Consider the following 16,630-nt stretch of genomic DNA (forward strand, 5'->3'; position numbering starts at 1 on the left):
GGGAAGCACACTGCTCCTGGAGACACTGCAATACCAGGTCGATGCGTGGAGTGGACGGAGCAAGCCCTCGGTTCCGGCTCCATGAGCCAAAAATCCATTTAATATGAAGTCCTCGAGATAGGGGACGTATCAGATATTAAACTGATAAGAACAGATACTACACTTGATCTTAGCCAAAAGGCCGAGAAGCGATGCTGCTGCCAAGCAGTGGGGGCAGAGCCGGCAAAGGCGACGCCCATCTGGGCCGCGGTGGGTTTCGTACTTTGGCCTCTAGGACCACTGCTGTCGATCAGATCGTTTGTTAAATAGTGGAGATGATTTGAAACAACTCTGCTTTCGCGAACTGGTCCTAGGTTTTTCCATCGACCTCCACAAAAGTACCGCAGTACAATTCTCTGGACTCCCTAGGTCGTTCTTGATCAGGAGGGGGGAAAAAAAAAAGCTCAACTTTAACATTTGGATAGTGTGACGAGTCCCTCGTTCTTCCTGCTACGGCCGGCCAGTGGGTGTGGCTGGGGAGACTCATCAAGTGAACCATGTACACCCGTGCTTCCCTCTATAAAGCTTGGGCTTTGTTTGGCGTGTTTTGTTGCTTGCTCCTGGGTGATTTTGTTTTTTTTTTGGTCTTTGTTTATTTTGAGTTCCTTATTCATTTAAATGTGGTTCTGTCTGATGTTTGGTTATTGATGTGTCTGACAGAAATTGTGTTTGGTTTTGTTGATTTCTGCTTTCATATATTTTCTTATTTATGCTGATAAATCTCTTTTCATTGCAACCTACCAAGCTGCCTATGTCCTCCGTTCTTTTTCATTTGTCACGGCTTTGAGCCTGTCGTGACACTAGCGACCAAGTTGTCATTTAGAAAACGGCCATGGTCGAGTGCCCCCCAAAGCCTGTCGTCCCTGTAGGAAAAATCAGAACTTTGCGAAACCAGGCGAGCGCACGCAACACCCGATTCCATAAATGGGGCGTGCAAACACACACGGAGACGCAGACAACGCTACGACTGTTAGAAACCACAGGTTCTCTCGGCACCACCTAATCTTCTTTTCAACCAGTATGTCCAGGGGAGAGCGCGAACGCAGTCCCCCACTACCATAAATTATGCAGTCGAGATTCCCACATTTGGGGAATTCGCAGGGGTCAGCACAACCGGAGTGCAATGGCCGAGCCTCGCCCTGGGTGAACCACCTTCCTGATCATGGTGTCTCCCCTGCCAGGTAAGTATGAGTCCCCAGGCCTCCAGTCAGAGGCTACCCTATCCCTCTTTGCCGTCCTCATCAACGGTGACCCCCTCTCCCACTCCTGCCAAAGGAAGGGCGTGTCCCTTCCATTACTTGACTGCGATTTCCGTGACCATGCCTTCAAGCCGGCAAACTGCCAAGCACCTACAGCTGCTCGACGCATGATTAGAATGCCACCAAAAAGTTGAGTGCCAACACGCATTCCAGTCAAACAGTCCAACTTGTATAATATGAACATTGCACACAGACTGAGATATTTCAAATGTTTATTTCTTTTAATTTTGATGATTATAACTGACAACTAAGGAAAATCCCAAATCCGGTATCTCAGCAAACTTAGAATATTACTTAAGACCAATACAAAGAAAGGATTTTTAGAAATCTTGGCCAACTGAAAACTATAAACATGAAAAGTATTAGCGTGTGCAGCACTCAATACTTAGTTCGGGCTCCTTTTGCCTGAATTACTGCAGCAATGCGGCGTGGCATGGAGTCGATCGGTCTGTGGCACTGCTCAGGTGTTATGAGAGCCCAGGTTGCTCTGATAGTGGCCTTCAGCTCTTCTTAATTGTTGGGTCTGGCATATGGCATCTTTCCTTCTTCACAATACCCCGTAGATTTTCTATGGGGTTAAGGTCAGGCGAGTTTGTTGGCCAATTAAGAACAGGGAGACCATGGTCCTTAAACCGGGTACTGGTAGCTTTGGCACTGTGTGCAGGTGCCAAGTCCTGTTGGGAAATGAAATCTGCATCTCCATAAAGTTGGTCAGCAGCAGGAAGCATGAAGTGCTCTAAAAACTCTTGGTATACGGCTGCGTTGACCTTGGACCTCAGAAAACACAGTGGGCCAACACCAGCAGATGACATGGCACCCCAAACCATCACTGACTGGGGAAACTTTAGGCTGGCCCTCAAGCGTACGTGGATTGTGTGCCTCTCCTCTCTTCCCTCCAGACTCTGGGACCCCGATTTCCAAAGGAAATGCCAAATTGACTTTCATCAGAGAACGTAACTTTGGACCACTCAGCAGCAGTCCAGTCCTTTTTGTCGAGGCGCCTCTGACGCTGTCTGTTGTTCAAGAGTGGCTTGACACAAGGAACGAGACAGCTGAAAACCAAGTGTCTTGCATACGTCTGTGCGTAGGGGTTCTTGAAGCACTGACTCCAGCTGCAGTCCACTCTTTGTGAATCTCCCCCACATTTTTGAATGGGTTCTGTTTCACAGTCCTCTCCAGGGTGCGGTTATCCCTATTGCTGGGGTACACACTTGTTTTTCTACCACATCTTTTCCTTCCCTTCGCCTCTCTATTAATGTGCTTGGACACAGAGCTCTGCGAACAGCCAGCCTCTTTTGCAATGACCTTTTGTGTCTTGGCCTCCTTGTGCAAGGTGTCAGTGGTCGTCTTTTGGACAACTGTCAAGTCAGCAGTCTTCCCCATGACTGTGTAGCCTACAGAACTAGACTGAGAGACCATTTAAAGGCTTCCCTTTGCAGGTGTTTTGAGTTTATTAGCTGATAAGATGTTGTGGCACCAGGTGTCTTCAATATTGAACCTTTTCACAATATTCTAATTTTCTGAGATAGTGACTTTGGGATTTTCCATAGTTGTCAGCTATACTCATCAAAATGAAAAGAAATAAACATGTGAAACCTCTCAGTCTGTGTGTAATGAATGAATATGATATATACAAGTTTCACTTTTTGAAAGGAATTAGTTAAATAAATCCACATATTGATGACAGTCTAATTATATGACCAGCACCTGTACACTCGCTGCGGTCCTTTAGACCAGTGGTTCCCATCAGTCAGGCGTGTTTGATTAGATGTCTCCCTGATCAAACACTCCCGATCCAACTCATCAACTCGTTGGTAAAGACTCCAAGACCTCAGACGGGCGCATCAGACAAGAGTGACATTCAAGACGTGCAGTGCTGGTTTGGGAACCGCTGCTTTGGAACAACGGCGACCGTTTCATAAGGGTGCGAGACGGTGCCACCCTGCCAGCCACCCCACCGCAGGTACATAGAGACTCCTTGTGAAGCTCCAGCGATATTCCCTGTGATATTAACCACAACGATTTGCAGTCCCCCAAAAGGGGAAGCACACCGGCTCCTGGAGACACTGCAATACCAGGTCGATGCGTGGGAGTGGACGGAGCAAGCTCCGGTTCCGGCTCCATGAGCCAAAAAAATCCATTTAATATGTAGTCCCCAGATAGGGGACGTATCAGATATTAAACTGATAAGAACAGATTCCATCTTTTTACATACACAAACTCAGACAGTTCATCAACACATACTTTTTATAACTCACTTTAGGTCCTATTTAACTTCCTTTTTCCCTTCAAACATTTTTTAATTTCCCCCTCAATATTATCATTTCTGTAAATTGCGCCCTGCACTCTAGCCAAAACACAATAAAAAATTGATTTAGGACCCCCATCCTGTTCGTTTGGACCTTAACATCGAAGTTCTGTGATTCCACAAAACCCTTTTTGCCTTCTGATATAATTATCCACACCACCTTCCTCAATTCAAACTTCTGTCCCCCCAGACCCTCCCCATAAATTACCAGGTTCCGGGTCAGAGGAGGACCTTTCCACCCCTTCCACCACTGATACAGCAAAGTCCAGAAGGCAGATGAAACTGGGCATGTCCAAAATACATGTTCTATTGTTTCCTCCCTCCCACAACCAATTGGGCAGAAAGGTGACTTCCCTTGCCCATGACGATACTGCCTCTCCCTTACAGGCAAACGCCCCAGGGCTCCCAACCAATGAAGGTCTCTGCAAGCTCCATCCACATATGCTGGCTGTAGCATTGCCCAATTCACAGTGATGGGAAGAAATCTCTCTAGTCCCCCCTTCCCTGCCCCCCTCTCCCTTAAACCCTTGTAAACAGTTCCCTATGATTTACTTACCGTTCCCTGTTCCAGACACCAAGGATGTTGACGTATAAATTTGGCAAACCACTGATATTCTTCCGGCCTGTCAAAAGCCCACGGAACCAACTTATCCCATGCAATCAAAGATCTTAGTGGAAAGGCTGCCCAGAACCTGGTAAAAAAATAAGCTTTGTGGTTTGTTGCCTGTAGGATTAAACGTGCCACAAAGGGGATGAAAAAATAGATGCTACCCACAAGGTAAAAAAAGGCACCTCCCTCCCACCCTTCTTAATTTCTTGGCTCACCTGAGCCCTGGATACCAGCTCGCACCTTCCCTTCCACAGAAAGGAGAACACAAGACCTTCCAACTCTCTGCCACAATTATAGGGAAGAGGGAACACATATGCCAAATAATTGACTGTAGGCAACAAGTCTGCTTTTATCACTAATGCTCAAGTTAGTTAAAGAAAGCTCTCTAGTGTTCCAAAGGCCAATTTTGGAGCGCACTTTCCCAATCAAAACCCTCCAGTTCTCCTTAGCGCTGTTCTGCCTGAAGAAACGCACTCCCAAAACCTTCAGACCATCTTCACATAAGCTATATCCCTGCAATGGCTGTCTCCCGCCTAGCCCATCGACCTACATACATGACGGCTGACTTTCGACATGTTCACTTTCTGCCCCTGTAACCCTCCCAAATTCTCCCAAAATCTTGCTTGTTTCTAAAAAATCCTGCCTTGATGTCAAAAACAGTGTCATGTCATCTGCATACAGCGACACCTTTGCTTGCAGACCTCCAGCCCCCGGCATGTGCAGGCCAGTAAAGGCCTCACATGCCCTTAAACGGGAAGCTAAAGGTTCAATGAACAAAATATAAAGAAGAGGGGAGAGAGGACATCCCTGTCTTACTCCTCCCAGCTGCTCAACTGACTCTGTCAGGAAACCATTAACTTTAAACTTACTTACCGCCCCCTTATACAATAAACGAACCCACGCCTGGATACTTCTGCCCCAAAACCTACCCTCTCAAGAACTGCAAACAAAAAGGAGAGACTAACTCGATCAAAAGCTTTCTCCTGGTCGAGGCTCAAAATTGCTAGAGAAAGCTGCCGTTGCTCAGCCCACCCAATAGCATCTCTGATCAAAGTCAAATTTAGGCTGCCAGAGCGGCCTGGTACCCCACAAGTCTGGTCTGGGTGCACCACCTTCCCCACCACAGACCTCATTCGTATAGCTATGACCTTCGCAAGGATTTTATAGTCAGTAGTAAGGAGAGTGATGGGCCTCCAGTTTGCCAAATCTGTCTTATCTCCCTTCTTATACAAAAGGGAGACATGCCCTGTCCTCATAGAAGCTGTGAGTGACCCAGTCATCAGGCTCTCATTATACACCTCAACCAGGTCCTGTCCAATAAGTTGCCAAAAGGAGCAGTATATCTCAACTGGCAAACTCCATCACAGCCAGGAGCTGTCCCTTTCCTAAGTGATGCCATTGCCTCTTCTGCCTCCTGCAAAGACACCTCCCCTTCTAATGCGGCAGCATCATCACCCTCCAAGACACTCTCTAAACTTGCCGAAGAACACCCTCAAGCCTGAGAGTCTACCAAAACTCGGGGGCTAAAACCCTGTTTATAAAAAACTGCCACCGTCTTCAACATTTCAGCTGTAGATGTAACATTCCCCTTCTCTGTCTTTAACCCTTCTATGCATTTCCTCTGCTGCTGTCTCCTCACAGAGGCAAAAAAATATTTTGATGGACCCTCCTCTAAAAACCGTCTCCTTGCACCCATTTCTAACATAAATTTCTCTAAGCTTCCTTCATATAAAAATCCCTTTAAAACTTCTCTCTTGGATAGCATAGAATCTGCCCCACTCCTAAGCTGCCTCTCTGCCCTCCTGAGCCCATAAGGACTGCATCTCCCTAATCCAAACACTAATGAGCCCCCGTCTTTTTACTGCCTTAGCCTCCCCCCACCATCTACAGTAGTTAGCTATTCTCTCTTTTACTCCCTCCCACCACTGAGCCTGCGTTTTCAAACAGACACTTCAAATTCTGCCAGGCCCCGTATAGGTGCTTAAACACTTGAACAAAAAACTTATCCTGAAGGAAAGATCTGTTCAACCTCCAAGATCCTCTCCCCCTCTGAATTTCCCCAACCTCCATCTCGACTCCTATCATACAATGATCAGACAACCAAACCGGCAAGAAGAAGAAATCATCAACCTTAACTCCTGCTGACACAAACACATAATCCAAACGAGATTTTTCCCCTCTACTATTTCTCCAAGTAAAGCCCTCCAAAGCCCTTCCCACCACTTTAAAGGAGTCATAAAGAGAAAAACTCTTAAGGAGGAAAGCCAAATCACTCCTTTTGGCTCCCTATCTAAAGAAACATTAAAAACTCTCCTCCCAAAAACCACCTTCCGATTTGTATAAAACAAAGGTTTTAATAAATTAAAGAAACCCCCTCTCTCCTCCCTCTTACTAGGCGCATATACATTAATCAGTCTGATGCTAACACTCCTCCATCTTACATCAGCATACAACACCCCTCCCGGAACTACCATTAAATTCTCTCTCAATGACAAATTCCTGAGAGTTAAAAAGTATTCCCACCCCATCTGCCATCACATTCTCTGCCCCCCACATAGATGCAGACCTTTTCCCCAGTCCTTTGCAAAAAGAAGCCTATCTCTGTTGTTCTCTAAATGACATTCCTGTAAAAACATAATGTCAAAATTAACAGAACTCAAGGACTCAAAAAAAGCTATCCTTCGTTTTGCCATTTTCTAATCCTCTTACATTTAGAGTGGCCACCCTCAGCCCCCCACGATTTTAGGCAAACACTAAAGAAAAACAGTCCTTATCCCTTATCCCCTCCAAAACCTCCCTTCCCACTCCCCTGTGGTACATCCCTTCACCCTTCTTCTAGCTACTACCTCCGTCCACCCCTGAGAATCATCTTCTGGTACTCTCCCCACACTCTCCCCACTCCATCCCCCCCTCCCCCCATCCCCCCCTCATATACTACTTCTTTAAAAGCTTTAACCGCTCCCGCTCCCTTCCCCGAGTCATGTAAAAAGATACCAAGTCCTCCAAAGAAACAAAAGTCTTTACTGTCTCAATCTTGCTGCATTTTCGGTCCCTCTCGTCCCTCTCCTCCGCCATCTTCTTCCACCGCTCGCCGACGTCCTCTTCCCCCTGATATCTCCATCTCGCTGTCTCCGCCTCCACTTTGCTCAGAAGTTATAATGTCTAAAGCATCCAGTTGCGACCATGTAAACCTGGCTGGGTCTTCAGCTTGTGGAGTATCTTGAATGGTGTTGTTACTAGACACAATTGCAGCCCCGGAAAACACCTCTGCAATATCGATGTCTGACCAGGTCTGTCCAATACCCTGTGACCGCTCCCTCTCTTGGAGCTGCCCCCGGAGGACGTGGCTGGTTGACCTCTGCAACTGCTGGTCCTTTGTCCTGGTGATGCACAGCACTTTCCTCAGCCCCCTGGTCTTTATTAGCACCCTCTGTTGCAGCTGTAAGCTCTGTCTTATTGATTGAAGAGTTGGATGCCTCACACATGAGAGATTCCAAATCTGCTTGCAGATCTTCCCCTCCTTAAACAAACTAGCGTAGCTCTTCTTTCTGGCTGGACAACCCCGATACAAATGTTCTTTACTTCCACACAGACTGCAATGCTTGGGAGCAGTACATTCCGCCGCCACATGATCCGTCTTCCCACAGAATCTACATCTCTCTCCCTTGCACTCCACTTTCACATGACCCTGCCCTCCACATCTTCGACAATACACGGGCTGTCCGGGATAGTGCAGGAAACCTCTGTTCGGGTCCAATAGAAAAGCTGCCTGGAGGGTGCAGCAAGGCGCCAGGTGAAGAGGAGTCAAGTCTCAACTTCACCATGTACCTCCCTCTTCCCATTCCATATTCCATATCGATCTCTCAAGCGCTCTCCTCCTCTTACAACATCACAATATCTTGCAATAAATGCCAGGACATCGCCATCCAAATATATACAAAAGGGTTGCATATATGAATAGTAAGTGGGATAAAATCCTGAACAAAACACAGGCTGAAGCTGCAGGCCCTCCAGCAATTTATGACCTTCCTTTTTCTTCCAGGCTTCAAAAAAACCAACACAGTCCTTCAAAACACAAAAAGTTAAATCCAAAAATCCAGTTGACACAAAATCTTGTAAACAAAAAACTTCAGCAGGCTGTATCTTCTTGAAAAGTCCTCTAAGAATTTCAGTAACAAAAAAATCTCTTCCAAAACGTTGCTTCACCAATTCTTCAGCATCTTTCTTCAACAACACACGAATCGTATTCCTCAACCGCACCATCAAGGCCGACTCTCTTTCGTCGTTCCCTCGACATAACTCCTGGGTAAGATACTACACTTGATCTTAGCCAAAAGGCCGAGAAGGGGATGCCGTTGCCAAGCAGTGGGGGCATAGCCGGCAAAGGCGACGCTCATCTGGGCCGCGGTGGGTTTCGTACTTTGCCTCTAGGACCACTGCTGGCTTCAGATCGTTTGTTAAATAGTGGAGATGATTTGAAACAACCTGCTTTCGCGAACTGGTCCTAGGTTTTTCCATCGACCTCCACAAAAGCACCGCAGTACACTTCTCTGGACTCCCTAGGTCGTTCTTGGATCATATTTTTGAGTTCCTTATTCATTTAAATGTGGTTCTGTCTGATGTTTGGTTATTGATGTGTCTGACAGAAATTGTGTTTGGTTTTGTTGATTTCTTGTTTCATATATTTTCTTATTTATGCTGATAAATCTCTTTTCGTTGCAACCTACCAAGCTGCCTATGTCCTCCGTTTCATTTGTCACGGCTTTGAGCCGGTCGTGACAATAGCGACCACGGGGTCATTTAGAAAACGTCCATGGTCGAGTGCCCCCAAAAGCCTGTCGTCCCTGAAGAAAAACTCAGAACTTTGCTAAACCAGGCGAGCGCACGCAACACCCGATTCCATAAAAGGGGCGTGCAAACACACACGGAGCCACAGATAACGCTACGACTGTTAGAAACCACAGGTTCTCTCGGCACCACCTAATCTTCTTTTCAACCAGTATGTCCAGGGGAGAGCGCGAACGCAGTCCCCCACTACCATAAATTATGCAGTCGAGATTCCCACATTTGGGGAATTCGTAGGGGTCAGCACAACCGGAGTGCAATGGCCGAGCCTCCCCCTGGGTGAACCACCTTCCTGATCATGGTGTCTCCCCTGCCAGGTAAGTATGAGTCCCCAGGCCTCCAGTCAGAGGCTACCCTTATCCCTCTTTGCCGTCCTCATCAACGGTGACCCCCTCCTCCATCCCAAGCAAAGGAAGGGCGTGTCCCTTCCATTACTTGACTGCGATTTCCCGTAATTATGCCTTCAAGCCGGCAAACTGGCCAAGCACCTACAGGTGCTGGTCGTATGATTAGAATGTCCTCAAAAAGTTGATTTCTTTCACTAATTCCTTTCAAAAAGTCAAACTTGTATATTATGTACCTTGCACACAGACTGTTATATTTCCAAATGTTTATTTCTTTTAATTTTGATGATTATAACTGACAACTAAGGAAAATCCCAAATCCGGTATCTCAGCAAATTTAGAATATTACTTAAGACCAATACAAAGAAAGGATTTTTAGAAATCTTGGCCAACTGAAAACTATAAACATGAAAAGCATGAGCGTGTGCAGCACTCAATACTTAGTTGGGGCTCCTTTTGCCTGAATTACTGCAGCAATGCGGCGTGGCATGGAGTCGATCGGTCTGTGGCACTGCTCAGGTGTTATGAGAGCCCAGGTTGCTCTGATAGTGGCCTTCAGCTCTTCTTAATTGTTGGGTCTGGCATATGGCATCTTCCTCTTCACAATACCCCGTAGATTTTCTATGGGGTTAAGGTCAGGCTTCACCAATTCTTCAGCATCTTTCTTCAACAACACACGAATCGTATTCCTCAACCGCACTACATCAAGGCCGACTCTCTTTCGTCGTTCCCCGACATAACTCCTGGGTAAGATACTACACTTGATCTTAGCCAAAAGGCCGAGAAGCGATGCCGTTGCCAAGCAGTGGGGGCAGAGCCGGGCAAAGGCGACGCCCATCTGGGCCGCGGTGGGTTTCGTACTTTGCCTCTAGGACCACTGCTGTCGATCAGATCGTTTGTTAAATAGTGGAGATGATTTGAAACAATTCCTGTTTTCGCGAACTGGTCCTAGGTTTTTCCATCGACCTCCACAAAAGCACCGCAGTATTAATTCTCTGGACTCCCTAGGTCGTTCTTGATCAGGAGGGGGGGGGGAAAGCTCAACTTTAACATTTGGATAGTGTGACGAGTCCCCTCGTTCTTCCTGCTACGGCCGGCCAGTGGGTGTGGCTGGGAGACTCATCAAGTGAACCATGTACACCCGTGCTTCCCTCTATAAAGCTTGGGCTTTGTTTGGCGTGGTGTGTTGCTTGCCCCTGGGTGCTTTGCTTTTGATTTTGGTCTTTGTTTATTTTGAGTTCCTTATTCATTTAAATGTGGTTCTGTCTGATGTTTGGTTATTGATGTGTCTGACAGAAATTGTGTTTGGTTTTGTTGATTTCTTGTTTCATATATTTTCTTATTTATGCTGATAAATCTCTTTTCGTTGCAACCTACCAAGCTGCCTATGTCCTCCGTTTCATTTGTCACGGCTTTGAGCCGGTCGTGACAATAGCGACCACGGGGTCATTTAGAAAACGGCTGTGGTCGAGTGCCCCCAAAAGCCTGTCGTCCCTGAAGGAAAACTCAGAACTTTGCGAAACCAGGCGAGCGCACGCAACACCCGATTCCATAAAAGGGGCGTGCAAACACACACGGAGCCACAGACAACGCTACGACTGTTAGAAACCACAGGTTCTCTCGGCACCACCTAATCTTCTTTCAACCAGTATGTCCAGGGGAGAGCGCGAACGCAGTCCCCCACTACCATAAATTATGCAGCCGAGATTCCCACATTTGGGGAATTCGCAGGGCTCAGCACAACCAGAGTGCAATGGCCGAGCCTCGCCCTGGGTGAACCACCTTCCTGATCACCGTGTGTCTCCTGCCAGGTAAGTATGAGTCCCCAGGCCTCCAGTCAGAGGCTACCCCATTCCTCTTTGCCGTCCTCATCAACGGTGACCCCCTCCCCTACCCCAAGCAAAGGAAGGGCGTGTCCCTTCCATTACTTGACTGCGATTTCCGTGACCATGCCTTCAAGCCGGCAAACTGCCAAGCACCTACAGGTGCTGGTCGTATGATTAGAATGTCATCAAAAAGTTGATTTCTTTCACTAATTCCTTTCAAAAAGTCAAACTTGTATATTATGTACATTGCACACAGACTGATATATTTCAAATGTTTATTTCTTTTAATTTTGATGATTATAACTGACAACTAAGGAAAATCCCAAATCCGGTATCTCAGCAAATTTAGAATATTACTTAAGACCAATACAAAGAAAGGATTTCAGAAATCTTGGCCAACTGAAAACTATAAACATGAAAAGTATGAGCGTGTGCAGCACTCAATACTTAGTTCGGGCTCCTTTTGCCTGAATTACTGCAGCAATGCGGCGTGGCATGGAGTCGATCGGTCTGTGGCACTGCTCAGGTGTTATGAGAGCCCAGGTTGCTCTGATAGTGGCCTTCAGCTCTTCTTAATTGTTGGGTCTGGCATATGGCATCTTCCTCTTCACAATACCCCCCGTAGATTTTCTATGGGGTTAAGGTCAGGCGAGTTTGCTGGCCAATTAAGAACAGGGATACCATGGTCCTTAAACCGGGTACTGGTAGCTTTGGCACTGTGTGCAGGTGCCAAGTCCTGTTGGGAAATGAAATCTGCATCTCCATAAAGTTGGTCAGCAGCAGGAAGCACAAGCGTTCTAAAACTTCCTGGTATACGGCTGCGTTGACCTTGGACCTCAGAAAACACAGTGGGCCAACACCAGCAGATGACATGGCACCCCAAACCATCACTGACTGTGGAAACTTTAGGCTGGCCCTCAAGCGACGTGGATTGTGTGCCTCTCCTCTCTTCCTCCAGACTCTGGGACCCCGATTTCCAAAGGAAATGCCAAATTGACTTTCATCAGAGAACGTAACTTTGGACCACTCAGCAGCAGTCCAGTCCTTTTTGTCGAGGCGCCTCTGACGCTGTCTGTTGTTCAAGAGTGGCTTGACACAAGGAACGAGACAGCTGAAAACCATGTCTTGCATACGTCTGTGCGTAGGGGTTCTTGAAGCACTGACTCCAGCTGCAGTCCACTCTTTGTGAATCTCCCCCACATTTTTGAATGGGTTCTGTTTCACAGTCCTCTCCAGGGTGCGGTTATCCTCATTACTAGTACACTTTTTTTTCTACCACATCTTTTCCTTCCCTTCGCCTCTCTATTAATGTGCTTGGACACAGAGCTCTGCGAACAGCCAGCCTCTTTTGCAATGACCTTTTGTGTCTTGGCCTCCTTGTGCAAGGTGTCAGTGGTCGTCTTTTGGACAACTGTCAAGTCAGCAGTCTTCCCCATGACTGTGTAGCCTACAGAACTAGACTGAGAGACCATTTAAAGGCCTTTGCAGGTGTTTTTGAGTTAATTAGCTGATAAGAGTGTGTGGCACCAGGTGTCTTCAATATTGAACCTTTTCACAATATTCCCACTTTCTGGAGATAGTGACTTTGGGATTTTCCATAGTTGTCAGCTATACTCATCAAAATGAAAAGAAATAAACATGTGAAACCTCTCAGTCTGTGTGTAATGAATGAATATGATATATACAAGTTTCACTTTTTGAAAGGAATTAGTGAAATAAATCAACTCTTTGATGACATTCTAATTATATGACCAGCACCTGTACACGAGCTGCGGTCCTTTAGACCAGTGGTTCCCATCAGTCAGGCGTGTTTGATTAGATGTCTCCCCCTGATCAAACACACCCGATCCAACTCATCAGCTCGTTGGTAAAGACTCCAAGACCTCAGACGGGCGCATCAGACAAGAGTGACATTCAAGACGTGCAGTGCTGGTTTGGGAACCGCTGCTTTGGAACAACGGCGACCGTTTCATAAAGGTGCGAGACGGTGCCACCCTGCCAGCCACCCCACCGCAGGTACATAGAGACTCCTTGTGAAGCTCCAGCGACATTCCCTCTGCTATTAACCACAACGATTTGCAGTCCCCCCAAAAGGGGAAGCACACCGTCTCTGGAGACACTGCAATACCAGGTCGATGCGTGGAGTGGACGGAGCAAGCCTCGGTTCCGGCTCCATGAGCCAAAAATCCATTTAATATGTAGTCCCCAGATAGGGGACGTATCAGGATATTAAACTGATAAGAACAGATACTACACTTGATCTTAGCCAAAAAGGCCGAGAAGCGATGCCGTTGCCAAGCAGTGGGGGCAGAGCCGGCAAAGGCGACGCCCATCTGGGCCGCGGTGGGTTTCGTACTTTGCCTCTAGGACCACTGCTGTCGATCAGATCGTTTGTTAAATAGTGGAGATGATTTGAAACAACCTGCTTTCGCGAACTGGTCCTAGGTTTTTCCATCGACCTCCAAAAAAGCACCGAAGTACAATTCTCTGGACTCCCTAGGTCGTTCTTGATAAGGTGTGGGGTAAAAAAAAAAAAGCTCAACTTTAACATGTGGATAGTGTGACGAGTCCCTCGTTCTTCCTGCTACGGCCGGCCAGTGGGTGTGGCTGGGAGACTCATCAAGTGAACCATGTACACCCGTGTTTCCCTCTATAAAGCTTTGGGCTTTGTTTGGCGTGGTGTGCTGCTTTCTGTTCCTGGGTGCTTTGGTTTTGATTTTGGTCTTTGTTTATTTTGAGTTCCTTATTCATTTAAATGTGGTTCTGTCCTTGGATGTTTGGTTATTGATGTGTCTGACAGGAAATTGTGTTTGGTTTTGTTGATTTCTGCTTTCATATATTTTCTTATTTATGCTGATAAATCTCTTTTCATTGCAACCTACCAAGCTGCCTATGTCCTCCGTTTCATTTGTCACGGCTTTGAGCCGGTCGTGACATCTGGCGACCACGGGGTCATTTAGAAAACGGCCATGAAAGTGCCCCCAAAAGCCTGTCGTCCCTGAAGGAAAACTCAGAACTTTGCGAAACCAGGCGAGCGCACGCAACACCCGATTCCATAAAAGGGGCGTGCAAACACACACGGAGCCACAGACAACGCTACGACTGTTAGAAACCACAGGTTCTCTCGGCACCACCTAATCTTCTTTCAACCAGTATGTCCAGGGGAGAGCGCGAACGCAGTCCCCCACTACCATAAATTATGCAGTCGAGATTCCCACATTTGGGGAATTCGCAGGGGTCAGCACAACCGGAGTGCAATGGCCGAGCCTCGCCCTGGGTGAACCACCTTCCTGATCATGGTGTCTCCCCTGCCAGGTAAGTATGAGTCCCCAGGCCTCCAGTCAGAGGCTACCCTATCCCTCTTTGCCGTCCTCATCAACGGTGACCCCCTCCCCCACCCCAAGCAAAGGAAGGGCGTGTCCCTTCCATTACTTGACTGCGCCCGTGACCATGCCTTCTCTGCTTTCGGCAAACTGCCAAGCACCTACAGGTGCTGGTCGTATGATTAGAATGTCATCAAAAAGTTGATTTCTTTCACTAATTCCTTTCAAAAAGTCAAACTTGTATATTATGTACATTGCACACAGACTGATATATTTCAAATGTTTATTTCTTTTAATTTTGATGATTATAACTGACAACTAAGGAAAATCCCAAATCCGGTATCTCAGCAAATTTAGAATATTACTTAAGACCAATACAAAGAAAGGATTTTTAGAAATCTTGGCCAACTGAAAACTATAAACATGAAAAGTATGAGCGTGTGCAGCACTCAATACTTAGTTGGGGCTCCTTTTGCCTGAATTACTGCAGCAATGCGGCGTGGCATGGAGTCGATCGGTCTGTGGCACTGCTCAGGTGTTATGAGAGCCCAGGTTGCTCTGATAGTGGCCTTCAGCTCTTCTTAATTGTTGGGTCTGGCATATGGCATCTTCCTCTTCACAATACCCCGTAGATTTTCTATGGGGTTAAGGTCAGGCGAGTTTGCTGGCCAATTAAGAACAGGGATAACATGGTCCTTAAAACGGGTACTGGTTGCTTTGGCACTGTGTGCAGGTGCTGGGTCCTGTTGGGAAATGAAATCTGCATCTCCATAAAGTTGGTCAGCAGCAGGAAGCATGAAGTGCTCTAAAAACTTCCTGGTATACGGCTGCGTTGACCTTGGACCTCAGAAAACACAGTGGGCCAACACCAGCAGATGACATGGCACCCCAAACCATCACTGACTGTGGAAACTTTAGGCTGGCCCTCAAGCGACGTGGATTGTGTGCCTCTCCTCTCTTCCTCCAGACTCTGGGACCCCGATTTCCAAAGGAAATGCCAAATTGACTTTCATCAGAGAACGTAACTTTGGACCACTCAGCAGCAGTCCAGTCCTTTTTGTCGAGGCGCCTCTGACGCTGTCTGTTGTTCAAGAGTGGCTTGACACAAGGAACGAGACAGCTGAAAACCATGTCTTGTATACGTCTGTGCGTAGGGGTTCTTGAAGCACTGACTCCAGCTGCAGTCCACTTCTTTGCATCTCCCCCACATTTTTGAATGGGTTCTGTTTCACAGTCCTCTCCAGGGTGCGGTTATCCCTATTGCTAGTACACTTTTTTTCTACCACATCTTTTCCTTCCCTTCGCCTCTCTATTAATGTGCTTGGACACAGAGCTCTGCGAACAGCCAGCCTCTTTTGCAATGACCTTTTGTGTCTTGGCCTCCTTGTGCAAGGTGTCAGTGGTCGTCTTTTGGACAACTGTCAAGTCAGCAGTCTTCCCCATGACTGTGTAGCCTACAGAACTAGACTGAGAGACCATTTAAAGGCCTTTGCAGGTGTTTTGAGTTAATTAGCTGATAAGAGTGTGTGGCACCAGGTGTCTTCAATATTGAACCTTTTCACAATATTCTAATTTTCTGAGATAGTGACTTTGGGATTTTCCATAGTTGTCAGCTATACTCATCAAAATGAAAAGAAATAAACATGTGAAACCTCTCAGTCTGTGTGTAATGAATGAATATGATATATACAAGTTTCACTTTTTGAAAGGAATTAGTGAAATAAATCAACTTTTTGATGACATTGTCTTTATATGACCAGCACCTGTACACGAGCTGCGGTCCGTTAGACCAGTGGTTCCCATCAGTCAGGCGTGTTTGATTAGATGTCTCCCTGATCAAACACACCCGATCCAACTCATCAGCTCGTTGGTAAAGACTCCAAGACCTCAGACGGGCGCATCAGACAAGAGTGACATTCAAGACGTGCAGTGCTGGTTTGGGAACCGCTGCTTTGGAACAACGGCGACCGTTTCATAAGGGTGCGAGACGGTGCCACCCTGCCAGCCACCCCACCGCAAGTACATAGAGACTCCTTGTGAAGCTCCAGCGACAATTCCTCTGCTATTAACCACAAC

The 16,630-nt window shown here is 46.9% G+C and overlaps 7 non-coding genes across 7 annotated transcripts; all 7 read right to left on the minus strand.

Annotated features, from left to right (window-relative positions):
• Positions 1-193, minus strand: LOC137010210 (U2 spliceosomal RNA). Its single transcript, XR_010893283.1, has one exon. It is a non-coding gene; the product is annotated as a U2 spliceosomal RNA (small nuclear RNA).
• An 871-nt stretch (positions 194-1,064) lies between these two features.
• On the minus strand, positions 1,065-1,228 carry LOC137009931 (U1 spliceosomal RNA). Its single transcript, XR_010893017.1, has one exon. It is a non-coding gene; the product is annotated as a U1 spliceosomal RNA (small nuclear RNA).
• A 2,110-nt stretch (positions 1,229-3,338) lies between these two features.
• Positions 3,339-3,531, minus strand: LOC137010306 (U2 spliceosomal RNA). The gene has a single exon (XR_010893339.1). It is a non-coding gene; the product is annotated as a U2 spliceosomal RNA (small nuclear RNA).
• A 5,691-nt stretch (positions 3,532-9,222) lies between these two features.
• Positions 9,223-9,386, minus strand: LOC137010037 (U1 spliceosomal RNA). Its single transcript, XR_010893117.1, has one exon. It is a non-coding gene; the product is annotated as a U1 spliceosomal RNA (small nuclear RNA).
• Positions 9,387-11,060: 1,674 nt separating this feature from the next.
• Positions 11,061-11,224, minus strand: LOC137010072 (U1 spliceosomal RNA). The gene has a single exon (XR_010893151.1). It is a non-coding gene; the product is annotated as a U1 spliceosomal RNA (small nuclear RNA).
• A 2,101-nt stretch (positions 11,225-13,325) lies between these two features.
• On the minus strand, positions 13,326-13,518 carry LOC137010209 (U2 spliceosomal RNA). Its single transcript, XR_010893282.1, has one exon. It is a non-coding gene; the product is annotated as a U2 spliceosomal RNA (small nuclear RNA).
• An 872-nt stretch (positions 13,519-14,390) lies between these two features.
• Positions 14,391-14,554, minus strand: LOC137009932 (U1 spliceosomal RNA). Its single transcript, XR_010893018.1, has one exon. It is a non-coding gene; the product is annotated as a U1 spliceosomal RNA (small nuclear RNA).
• Between the last annotated feature and the right edge of the window lie 2,076 nt (positions 14,555-16,630).

The sequence above is a fragment of the Chanodichthys erythropterus genome, chromosome 20, assembly GCF_024489055.1.
Source record: "Chanodichthys erythropterus isolate Z2021 chromosome 20, ASM2448905v1, whole genome shotgun sequence".
Taxonomy (NCBI): domain Eukaryota; kingdom Metazoa; phylum Chordata; class Actinopteri; order Cypriniformes; family Xenocyprididae; genus Chanodichthys; species Chanodichthys erythropterus.